This window comes from Camelina sativa, chromosome 18 (assembly GCF_000633955.1).
Source record: "Camelina sativa cultivar DH55 chromosome 18, Cs, whole genome shotgun sequence".
NCBI classification, from domain to species: Eukaryota; Viridiplantae; Streptophyta; class Magnoliopsida; order Brassicales; family Brassicaceae; genus Camelina; species Camelina sativa.
This window is the reverse complement of record NC_025702.1, coordinates 3,986,181-3,999,182: the sequence shown is the minus strand read 5'-3', so window position 1 is coordinate 3,999,182 and position 13,002 is coordinate 3,986,181. Positions and strand designations below refer to the sequence as shown.

Sequence of the window (13,002 nt, the reverse complement as noted above, 5' to 3'; positions counted from 1 at the left end):
AAACCGGATTGGGATTTTGATAGTTAGCTATTAACAAGATTTTGACATGTGTCAAGTTATCAATCTCAGATTTTGACATATATAAAATTAATATTTAATAGGAGTAATTTGATTACAACAAAAATAAAATATTTTGTTTAAAAAAATATTAATAATCTAAAAAGATAAATATCTAAAATTATAAAAAAAATTACAAAGTTTTTTTAATTAAATATAAGGAAATTATATATAAATGTTTCATAAAATTCAAAATTATAATATTATTTACTTATTTTTAATTTAAGTTATTAATTTTACAAAAAATAGAAAAAGGATGAAGGAAAATATACAGTGAATTATTAATTATAGATTTTGTAAATACTCACTTCTATATAAACATAGATCGTCTTATATTTTTCATCTAACAAAATAATTTATTCAAAAACACTTCTTTCAACTTCATTTAATTGGGAAAAAAAATTAATGGGAATGTGATTTTTTCTTGTTCTCTTAAACCAAAATTTTCTCCTACTTTCTCCCTTTTCAGTTGGGAATAAGTAAGATTAATATGTTTACCCAAAAAAGGATTAATCGATGCGTCTTCTTTTTCTAATACTGTATTTCAAAATTTATCAAAAAATACTGTATTTTTGTATTATATTTTCATCTTTGTATTATTTAGGATTCATATTTTACCGTGCTTATAGTTTTTTTGTTATATCTTTCATAATGTCAAATTAATTTTCTTCTAATTTCTCAACTTTGATTGGTTGGTCATAAACCATTTTTGCAAACATAATAGTTACCATTATTCAACACAAAATGAAGATACCGAGTAGAAGCTCATCAAGCTAATGAATGGATAAAATAGGCTAATCAAGCACAAGCTTACAACAAATATAGATAGATAGATTGGAAAACATAAATCGTTATTGATAGATCCTGGTTTGCAGAAATGTTTAAAAGAAATTGATTTGACCTCCTATTTCACCAAAATGCACTTATCTTTTCGGTGAAGGGTCGTAACAAAACTTCATGATTGTCCAAACTGTACGAGTGGGTACAAAATACAAGAAAATTTCATTTGTTGATTTGTAGGGTCGATAAACAAATTTTGAAAGCCTCACAGACGTAACAAACCGGCTATCGAATATGAGTGGGTCCACAGGCCAGGAATAGATGTAGGACCCACTTAGGAAGGTGGGCCCATGGACTAAGAGTGGACATGGGCTTACTAAGCAAGGTGGCTGTTGGGGCGTTACAGAGACAGAGCCTACATCATGGTGTGTCAAAGACACTTCCACGAATACATTGGGAAATTTAATATTAATTATTATCGAAATATTTTGTGACGTTAGAAAAAGGTTTTTACTTTCATTGGTTGTCGGAGCAAGCCATTTTGAGATAGCAAAAAGACGTGAACATGTTTTCTCCACACAGGAGGAGGGCAGAGCCGAGATTCTCTCTATGGTAGAGAATGTTGGACACAAGGTTATCTTCCCAAGGGAGGAAGGTGGAGGAGGTTGGACGCAAGGTTATCTCCCCAAGGGAGCAAGGTTGAGCCAAGGTTCTCTCTATGGTAGAGGAGGTTGGACACAAGTTTCATTCCAAAAGAGAGGAGGGCGGAGCCGAGGTTTTCTCCATGGTGGTAATACATTATAGTGATGATACATCATTGATTAGTATACTATGTAATATATTTTTATTCAAAATGTTTTTGGAGCCAATAATTTTAGTAATTAGAAAACTATGCAGAAGTGAAAGTAAAATAGTTGGCTTAATGTGTTCATATAGACAATTTGTAGGTGGTGATAAAGAATATATTTGTAACATGGAGTATATTTAGGTGTAAAAAATACAATTCTAATGGTAATATACATAAAAGATTTGAAAATTGATATAAATCTGAAGAATCATAAAGTGTTCTGATTGAGTTATAATTTCATTATAAAAAGGGGAGAATGTTAGTGTATTTGGGTAAGCTCAAGTTGAATATGAAGTTCAGGAAGCTGTACAAAATATATCTGCACAAGCTTTTGTATCAGCACAAACATCTAATGTATGAACAAGTTTATGTCCTACAAAAAAACATTAGAGGCATGTTGATTTTGTTTACATTTTTTGGTTTTGAAGATTTATCAAGATATACTTGAGGCAAATTATAGGATATTACTTGGAGGTGAAGCACAAAGGAAACTGAAGCTAGAAGATATTAATGGGATAAGGAAATATTGGTTTAACAAAGAATAAAGTTAACTGAAATATTTCTTTTTGATTTTAAGAAAGTTGTTAGCCTTGTAAAGGAAGATGATAGGCACGAGATCCCTTATATATAGAAGGTCTAGGACTTAAAAAGTTAAGCCCTCTAGAATGCAAGAGCGGATCTACGTGTAGTGGAGTTGAGGCACGTGCCCCACACTGATTATTAATAATTCTTCAATTCAACAATTTTCTATATCATACTTTAGCTTATTTGGTCTAATATGCCCCATATTATATTATTGGAGGAGTGTTCGATGCCTTTCATCTACCATTGTTTTTCAAATTTTTTTACTTTCTTTCGTGAGTTACTAATGCTTAAAAAATTCCTTAACTAAGTATGATTGATGCCCCATATAACCTTTTCTCCTAGATCCGCCACTACTAGAACGTGAAAAAGAGAGAAAAAAACATTGCAAGTCTTTTGGCACATTTGGGGAGAAAAGGGTGAGAGATTTGTTTCTAAGTGAGATTCATGGGTGTAGATCATTGTTGTTTATCTTAGGGATCTCTTAATGGGTTGGAAATAGATTAGGAACAAGCTAAGAGAAGATTTTATGGTTATGTAAGTCCGATATTGAACACCAACTGTAATTGTATTCAAAAAGTATTTTCAACAAAGTTCGATGACTTAGGCATTTGCTGAACATCGTTAAAAATTGTGTATCTTTTCTATCTTCTACATTAACATCCCTCGCTTGCAACAGTAAAGTTTTTAAAAAAATATTTTCATCATTTGGGATAACAAAATTTAAAGCTTTGTAACGCAGTGTACTGTGACTAGCCAAAATCGAATAGCAGTGTGAAAACTAACCAGGAATAACCAGAAATATGTAACACCCTTGTCATGAAAAATATTAAATATTAGAGTTTATATCGGAAATTAGAGTGCTTTTGGTCTAATTTCTGGTTGGTTTACTAAACTAGTCGAGTTATTAATTAAACTAAAGGGTGGTTAATTAGTTTTGACTTAGATAAACCTGGTTTAATCTAATTAAACCAAAAACCCTATTTTTATTTATGAGAATGACTCCTCCTTCTGTTTTGTGATTATCGTTGTTGGTATGTGAGAAAGAGAGACCTCTTGGTCAATTTGGTGTGAAGGAGAATAAGGAGGGTTTGGGAGAAGGAGGGTTCAACTGCTGAATTCGTTTTCTAAGGTAATGATTTCTTTTACAATTGTACCTAAGCCTTTTTCGTAGATTCACTTTTTTACAGAAGTGAATTTGGGTATAAACTCGATGAGTTATTGGTAGTTTCGTAGGACATGTTTTCTCAGACGCGAGTTGGGACCATCGTGGATTGTAACTAAGATCGTTGTCTTATCTTGTTTCTGATTGGCACGAAATTTTGTGGGAAGCTTTGTGACGTCTAGTGCTAGCGTTTAACTGGAGGGTTGGTTTTTATTTTTATTTTAGGGTTTCGTCTTTGAGACTATTCTTTTCTGATGTTTCTGTCCAATTTGCTTCTAGATTGCTTTTGGTTGTCTGACTTGTTGTAGGACGTTTTTGGGCTACTGCAGACGCGAGGAGAGTCTCTCCTGGTTGTATTTGTTGTTATAATCAGTTTGATAAGGTGAGTGTGTGACCATGAGCTTATTTTAGTGATTGGGTTGTATGACTTGTTTTGTGTGATGATATGTAGGTGTGGTGAATATGTTATTGGGTGATCTGTTCAATGACTGGTTTGTTATATTTTATTTGTTGTTGTACTCCTGATTTGCTTGCGTATATAGCTTGTAGATGGGAGGAGCTATATATTGTGTTAAATATTATATATTTTTTTAAAAAACGGGATATGTTGTTTCACAATATAAACACGACGAACCACCTAACTAGGGACATTTTTTTAACACAATCCAGTTGTTGCTTTTACTTGTTCTTTATTTGCTTTGAAGTCAAAACTGTACGAATACGATTCTTTTCGACCCGAAATTTATCATGTCGGAGCATCTCTAGTGGATTTCCCTATTTTTAACTCTAAAATAGATGAATTCTATAATAGAAGTGGGTTGGAGCAAATGTACCTCTAAAATAGATATTGCTATATTTTTCTCTATATATAGAGGCAAGGCAAATATAGAGATGGGTTGGAGATGCTCTAATGCTAGCTTCTATATGCTGATTAATTTTTTTTATTATTTTTATTTTATTTTTTAAGTTTTAGTTTTAGTGTGGATTTTGTTTAGTCTAATTTATATTGGGGAAATAAAAAGTGAAACAAAACTAAGATAACATCAAATTGGATATATTTAAAAAAAAAATTATCTTACATCAAAAAGTTAAGATATAATAATGCAGTAATATGATAAGATACTACTAAAAATTTTCAATTTTATAATTATCAAGACATTAATAGTAAATTCATTACAGATTTTATTCCAAACATTACTAAATAATTAGACAAACATTTTAAGGGCTGTATTGAATCTTATATTTTAAGTGATTTGTGTTAAATTTAATGTTTTCAATCATGGAATTTAAAATATCTAATTAAATCTATTGTCACTGAACTATTGATTTACAAATCTACCTTAAATCCACTATTATTGGAAAAAAAAATTAGGATTTGATTTTTAATCATTTTGAAGGATTTGAGATGATTTCTTTAAGTGAAAAATAAAGATTTCATATATCATAGTTTTATGTGGGAATCGAAAGGATTTTACAATAAATCATATAAAATACTACCTACAATACACTCCCCTGAGTTTTCAATGTCAATGGATATACACACATAAATAGTGCTTGTCTTTTTCAGATATAATAAGATTTAATATATTGCATTGACATCATCCAAATTTAATTTTCTTTTTGTGTTTTCCAAAAATGATTTTTATGTATTTCCCTTTTTTAGTTACTTTCATAAAGATAAAATCAAATGGATAATTTGATAATTTGAAAAAAAATTATCGTACATCAAACTAAGTTAATATATAATTATCTAGGTAATGTGATAAGATGATAACTCAAATCTCTCAATTCTTTTTTTTGTCAGCAATCTCTCAATTTTATAATCATCAATATGTTAATAGTAAACTTTAGTAATAAATTTTATATTAAACACTACAAAATAATTAGACAAACATTTAGTTTTTAATGTAAATGGATATACACAGGATTAGTTTTTATTGTGATATATTTCTAGATCTTATATAAAAAAATGGATGATGTCACTGATATGCATTAATTTAAATCCACAAAATAAGTAATGATTCTTTTTTTTGTCAAACAATAAGTAATGATTCTAGGCTGCAAAATATCTAAAGTTTGAAACTACATCCATGAACCTGTCTACACCCATGATTTTTTATTTGTATATATAAGTGATGAACATAACTTAAAAATACACTACATTACATCTAATCATCTCATCATCATCACACAATGGTACATATGAAATATAATAATGTTTGAATAAAAATTATTATGCTTTCTTTCTTTCTAACATTGATATTTGGATGTTGTAGGAAATTATAATACGCGTTGTGTTCTTGTTGACTTTATTGAATTCAGTTCTTGTAAATGGCCAAATCTATGATGTGCTTAAATTTGGTGCCAAGGGAGATGGTCTTACCGATGAATCAAAGGTATTATATTTGAAAATCTTATCTTGGAATTTACTCTATGAAAATGACTGAATTATGTAGGTTTTCAAATCATTTTTAACCAAAAGATTATCATATGATATCCAAGTATATATACATAACTATTATTAATTTATTATTCATTTTCCTATAAGATAAGAGATCATAATCGTTGTCACAAAATTTTAGTTATTGAGTAAAGAAGTCTTATACACTTGATCTTTCGATAAAACAAATAGGCTTTTGTCGAAGCATGGAAAGCTATGTGTGGTAGTGGTGGGAATCAAAAAACACTCCTTATTCCTTCAAATAAAACATTTTTACTACAACCTCTTGTGTTTCAAGGGCCCTGTAAATCTCCTTCAGTACAAGTAAAGGTAACTATCAAAATTTTGTTAAAACAAATCACTCACAACTTTATGTGAATTTAAATATTTTTTTTTTTTAAATATGTGTATTCATTTATGCAGTTTGATGGAAAGATTGTTGCGCCGATAGATAAGACAGCATGGTCGGACAATAAGTCGTTAAAATGGGTTAGCTTTAAGAATATAATTGGTTTAACAGTCAATGGTTCAGGGTCAATTGATGGACGTGGTTCGTCATTTTGGAAGGTGAAAAATTTTATATATACAAAAGATATATAATTTTTATTTTTTATATAAATTATCTATATCTATTTAATATGTGAATCTAATACTTTTATTTTTTTCCATATTCAATATATCCAGCCAAAAATGTCAGCTTCTAAACGGCCTACTGTGAGTTTATATCTTTCTCACTAAATTTATTCTCAATTCTAAAATGAAGATAACTTTTTCTACATATATAATGATGTTCATGATGCATTTACTTTCCCGTTTTCTTACAGCAATTGCATTTTAAAAATTGCAATGATCTCAATATAATTGGAATAACTTCATTCAACAGTCCAAGAAACCATATAGCAATTAACGGATGCAAACGAGTTAAAATAACGAAAATAAAACTCGTAGCACCAGAAGACAGTCCTAACACTGATGGAATTGACATCGGTAAATCAAGTGATGTCGATATTTATGACACAGTAATTGGAACTGGTACATAGCTATATATCTCTCTTGCACTGTCATTAATTGAAAATTGATCTGAAATGGTTATTTGAATTTAAATCTTCTTAAAAATATATTCCAGGAGATGATTGTCTCGTGTAGCTATAAACAACGGAAGTGTGAATATCAACATTACAAGGATGAATTGTGGACCGGGCCATGGAATAAGGTAATATATATGTTTGATTGGCCAATACCCTTATATACATATTACTGATTTTTTTTTTTTAATTCTACAATGAATTTTATTATATATATATATATGATTAAATTACAGTGTGGGAAGTCTAGGGATAGATGGAGAAGAATCTATGGTTGAGAATATCCAAGTGACTAATAGCACCTTCGTTAGGACAGAAAATGGAGCTAGAATTAAGACATGGCCGGTAATAATTTTTTTGTTACATTTTTCCATATGAAAGACACCGTGATTTAAATGATATATATATTCTTTTTTTAAAAAAGAATGGAAAAGGATACGCAAAAAATATACTTTTTAAGGGCCTCACATTGATTGAAACCAAAAATCCGATAATAATCGACCAAAACTATGTCGATAAGGGTCGCCTAGATGTGGAGGTAATTCATCCTAAGATTATTTTTTCTATTAAATAAAAAATATTATAATTTCAACTACAATAAATAGGCTGCGAACATATTTGTAATATATTTTTTGTGTGTAGGAATCAGCTGTGGCAATTAGTAACGTGGCATTCACAGATATTCATGGAACTTCACAACTCGATAAGATTATAAAGATTGATTGCAGTAAAGTCACATATTGCAAAAACGTTGTTCTTGCTAAAATCAATATTTCTACGGTCGATGGAACTAAGCCAAATGTTGAATGCAAGAATGTGTATGGAAAGTCTATCAATGCTAACGAGGTCAATCGTTGTTTCGGAAGATAGTATCTCTTTTCATAGAAAATATGTCAGATAAATTTGTTATTTTATATAGCGAATTATTTTATGTAACTATATATGATCAACTATTTTTATATGTCTGATCGAATAAAAAAGTGTTATATTAAGATTTTATTATATAAAGTATGGTTTCAAAAGTTATTAACTCATCAGATCGTGACACGTGTCAATTAAAAAAATTACTAACTCATAAAAACGTAACAAATGTCAATTTTACATGAATTTCTATTTTAAAAATGAATCTTTAAAAAAATTACTAATTATAAAATAAATTATAAAGATAATCTTACGATAAAGATACATGTAGTTCCTAAATAAAATCTTTCTACAATAATTTTATTTATACAAAACAATCCTATGTTATATTGAATTATTGGCCTAATCTTAAAAGAAAAAAATCTTTTTATATAAAGATATGTCATGTATATAGAGAGACTTCGACAGGTTTTTGAGTTTTTGAGTTGGACATTAATTTACGTTATGCATTTAAAGTTGGCCACATTTAGTTTCATAATATTTTACCATTTAGGAAGTTCTTGTAGAACAATTTTCACTATATCATAATTTTCAAGTAATTTGTTGTCAAATGAGGTGATCAGAACAAAGAGTTCCATGTACTATAAGGAGTGTTTCATATGAAACAATTGCTTACATTGGGAAAGTTATTAATTATTTTTTTTTATAATTTTATGATGTTTACAGAATCTTTCTCACCTTTGATTTATCTTAGGGTCCGAATGGTAACCGCGGTTTTTGTTGTGCGGAGAAAGCGTTATTGTAGTGCGGTACGGTTCAACTGTGGTACGTGTGGGAGAAATATATTTGCAGGACAAATGCGGTTTGTATAAAATAAACGGTACACAAAAATGTTTGATTGGTGAAAAGAACTCTTTGCGGTGCGGATTATAGATTATATATATATATATATATATATATTAATAATTATTTTTTTGTGTTAATAAATAAATAATAACAGATATTTATATATCACTAATATTTAAACCTAATTTCAAACAAAATTTGCTAAATCACATATATATATACATATTACATAGTTACACATTTAAATTCATAATCTTTTGATGTAATAGTAACATAAGTTAATTATGAAAATATTTATTTTCATATGGTAATTGGCTAGTTGCTACTTGAAGTAGAAAAAAAAATAAACATTGATTTTTACGTTGTGTAAGGTGAGAAGTTGGGTTTGTATTGTTGTGAAGAAATTTATTATTTTAAATAAAATATTTTGTCCAGATGCGGATTCTAGAGTGGACCACTACCTTTTACCCATAGTGCAAAATCAAGGTGCGTTTTTTAATTCCATAGGCAAAATTTCACTTGTCTTGAATAACGCAAATAGATTTACTTTTTAAGAATAAAAAAAAACGCATATGATATAAAAAGTGTGATTGGTCTATTATAAGTGGTTTTGTAATATTTTGTAGAATTCCGCTGGTTACCAATCACTACCTTAATTTCTGACAATAAGTCAATAACACAGAAGCCATAAAAGACATATTGATACAAAACAAATAAATGATCTTAGTTGTACACAGTTGAATCTCGTTGTACGCACAAACAACACAAATACACAATAGTTTGTATTACAAAAATGATATATTTGTTGTAAAAAAAAAATGATATATTTATTTTCTTATAATTTTAAGAGATTTATGGAATTCTTGTTACCTAAAAACTGGTTGATGATGCACCACAAAAATATACATACGTCAATGGTCTTAGTTGCCCCAGTCATACTGGTTGTAAGATACACAACAAAAATACACATAAGTCTTACTTGTCTCTATTCGAACTGGTTGTACAATACACATACATAATTTTACCTTAGTTGTCCCAAGTCGAACTGGTTTTACAATACACAACAAAAATACACATACATAACTAAGTTTGTTCACCACTTAACTAAGTTTAGGCAAAGCTGAGTGATAACAGGATTTTCACCAAGAGTATCAATTCCCTATGCAGTTGTAGTACAAAAGGTTATCAATCCAAATGGTTGTTATGCTAGCAGATAGGATGCAATCAGAAACAAGCAAGTCAAACCAAACAATAGTTGGGTTTGATCTAACAATCCTAAAATAAACAAAGAAAGCGAATATAAACAAGAACCACACGACCTAAGCACTTGATGCAAGCATTCGAGTACAGGATCGGGTGGGGTGATCGAGTAAACAAGATGAACAAGAACAGCTCGAAGGTATACTCGAAGCAGGTGATCGTGTACCTGTTCGGGTAAGGGATCGAGTGATGAATAAAAATGTAAACAATCTAAATACAAAAGCTCCTAAGGATGGGGTACTCAACTCCTAAGTGTTCCTAACCAGTACGAATGTCCTACATGCCTCAAGCAGATATTCCCTAGACAATGAATCTCTAAAATCTTGTTAAAACACTCTCTTGATAGAAACAATCAACCTTAATCACTTCCCTACCCAACTCTCGTTGGAGAAACATGACCAAGCAGGCAATACAAACCGATTCATTATTGTCAATAAACCCCTTACTCATCTAATCTCTTAGGCTAAGTGAGTAAATCTCTAGCACTGATTGATTCAAGCATTTCATCTACACCTCTCGGTGGTAAAACACCTTAGATCTAATCTCAACCTCTCGGTCTGATGATAGCATTAAGAACACCAATCTAGAAAGGAATTTATAAAACATAAATATAAAAGCTATGACATCCTAACCGATCAAGAACACAAAATTTTCTATCCCATCCCTAGAAAATTTACTACACTACTCAGATCTCATTGCAGAAAACATAAAATCATAGATGAAAGAAAATTGCATTATATCAAAGATAGAGTAGAGTAGAAGAGTATAAAGAAGAAATCTAAAAATTATAACAAAAAGAAGTAAAATAAATCCTAACAAAAGTGGAAAAGAGTTTGAGTCGCTCTAGATCTCTCTCAGAAGCTCTCGCTCTCTGGTTTGAGGGTCTGCGGCGTGCTAGGGCGAGAGGAAGAAGAGGGGGTTTATATATGGAAACCCATTAACCCTAGCTTCCCAGTCCTGCCTGAGGGTCTGCTCGATGGGGTGCACGAGGATGCGCTCGGGTTGCTCTTCGGGTAGGCTCTCGGATTGTACTTTCTGTTCTTGGATCCTCCTCGATCGTGTTAGGGTTCGGACTGTTCTTCCAGCTTGATGGCTCCTTCGGGTACATGTTTGGATTTGACCTTGTTTCTCCCCATTTTCAGCTCTTAAGTACATGTTTTCATCCAAAATATGCAAATGCAAGAATGCAACACCCTAGATGGTCTAAATATGGATTCCTACAGTAAATGACCTAAAAATGCTAAGGTTAGGCTGAAAACAATGCAAGATATGGACAAAAAAGGATGCTAAAAACATGTAAATTAGAGAGTTATCACTGAGACTTGTTTCTCCTCTTTTGATGACGTTCTCAAGTGAATGAGAACCTCGCTACTAACATCGAATACATTATCTTCTACAAAGATGAGATCTTAAACAATATAACATATAATGAATTTCTTGAAATCGAGTCATGTTCTTCTAAATAGTGCCCTCCAATGTCAAAATGTATGTTTGTGTGGCAATCTCTCTATCACCTCTTAATATAACCATATCAAAGACAATTACAAATCAGATATTGTACTAGTTATACCACTTGTCCTATAATCTCTCATTTGTACGAGTTTTGCCAATTGTCCTTTTATTTCTCATTTTTACCAATTGTACTATAATCTCTGCAGCTCTCGTCAAAAATTCCAATTGAATCTAGTCTCAGTTCATACGTATTTCATACATTTCACTAGGCAATTAAGACATTAGATGAGGGATTCGTCTGCTCTAGGATTCTCTCGATTCAACATGATTCAGAAACATGCATTCTATTAATTATCAATCCAAATACCTAATTATAAATATGATTACCAACCCAATGTACATACCCAAAGAATCAAATCCCTAAATTTTATAAATTCATAAAACCTATTTCAAAACTCAATCACTTACATGAATTAAAGAAAATCGATGAGACGTGCAAGAACGTTTGTCGAACCGGCAAGAACACGGAGACAACACCGCCAAAAGGTGCTTGGGAGGAGCTGAAACAAAAAAACATTTTGTTTTTGTCATCAAAAAGATTAGCTCAGACTAGCCAATAGGAAGGAAAATTGTTTACATACAGAATATTATGCAGAGATGTGCGCGCATAGCGTGCCAAACAATCCGCTTTTACATTTGTGAAACCTGTTCTTTTTGTTATGTGTGATGATTGATGATGGAGATGGATGCAAGGTGTTTCAATTACCCTTATGTAGTTGTAGCATAAAGGATGTCAAACCAAAATGAGTGTGATGCAAGCAATCAGGATGTGAATACTTATCTAAGTCAAGCCAAATAAAAAGGATGTTTGTCACTAACAACCTAATGATGATTGTGAGATGTAGAATATAAAAGCTACTAAGATAAATTGATGCAAGACAGGAAATGAAATAGGTGAATGCAGAATAAAAACAAGAACTCCGGACGAGCTCGATCAGGCACTCGATCGATGCACAATCGAGTGGATGGTCGAGTTGGTAAACGGATGTAAGAAACAGAGCAAATATTGAAACAGAGCAACAGTAAACAAACTACAATACTTGAACTAGGAAATCAATAAACAAAGGAAGGTCCTCAGGATAGATTCATGGGCTGGGCTTAAACTATAGTTATCTAGATTGACCAACAAACCTCAATCAATGAGCTAATCTCTAGAGAATGATCTTTCAAGACAAGTTAATCCGTTCTCATGGCAATAACAATCAAGCTCAGATACTTCTTAGCCCCAGGTCTCACTGGCTATTACATATAAGAGCAGGCATTAAAACCCAGATCATTATTGTCAAAAATCAAACAAAGCATCTAATCTCTTAGCATGCTCACTGATAATCTCTAGTCTTAGCCTTATCCAACAACTTAAACATTGGTATGATGTTAAGAAGCCTGAGATCTATCCTCACCCTCTCAGTATAAGGATAGCATAGAGCTTATCTAAGCCAGAAGAGATATGCAACAAACAAGCTTGATCAACCTAAACAACCATAGCCTTTACCTATCCTAATTCATCCTCAAGATCCTAAGCCACTACTCACAATCACAGAACATGATGAACAAAGTGATAAACCCA

The 13,002-nt window shown here is 31.2% G+C and overlaps 1 pseudogene; it reads left to right on the top strand.

Annotated features, from left to right (window-relative positions):
- Positions 5,604–7,881, top strand: LOC104760480 (annotated as a pseudogene).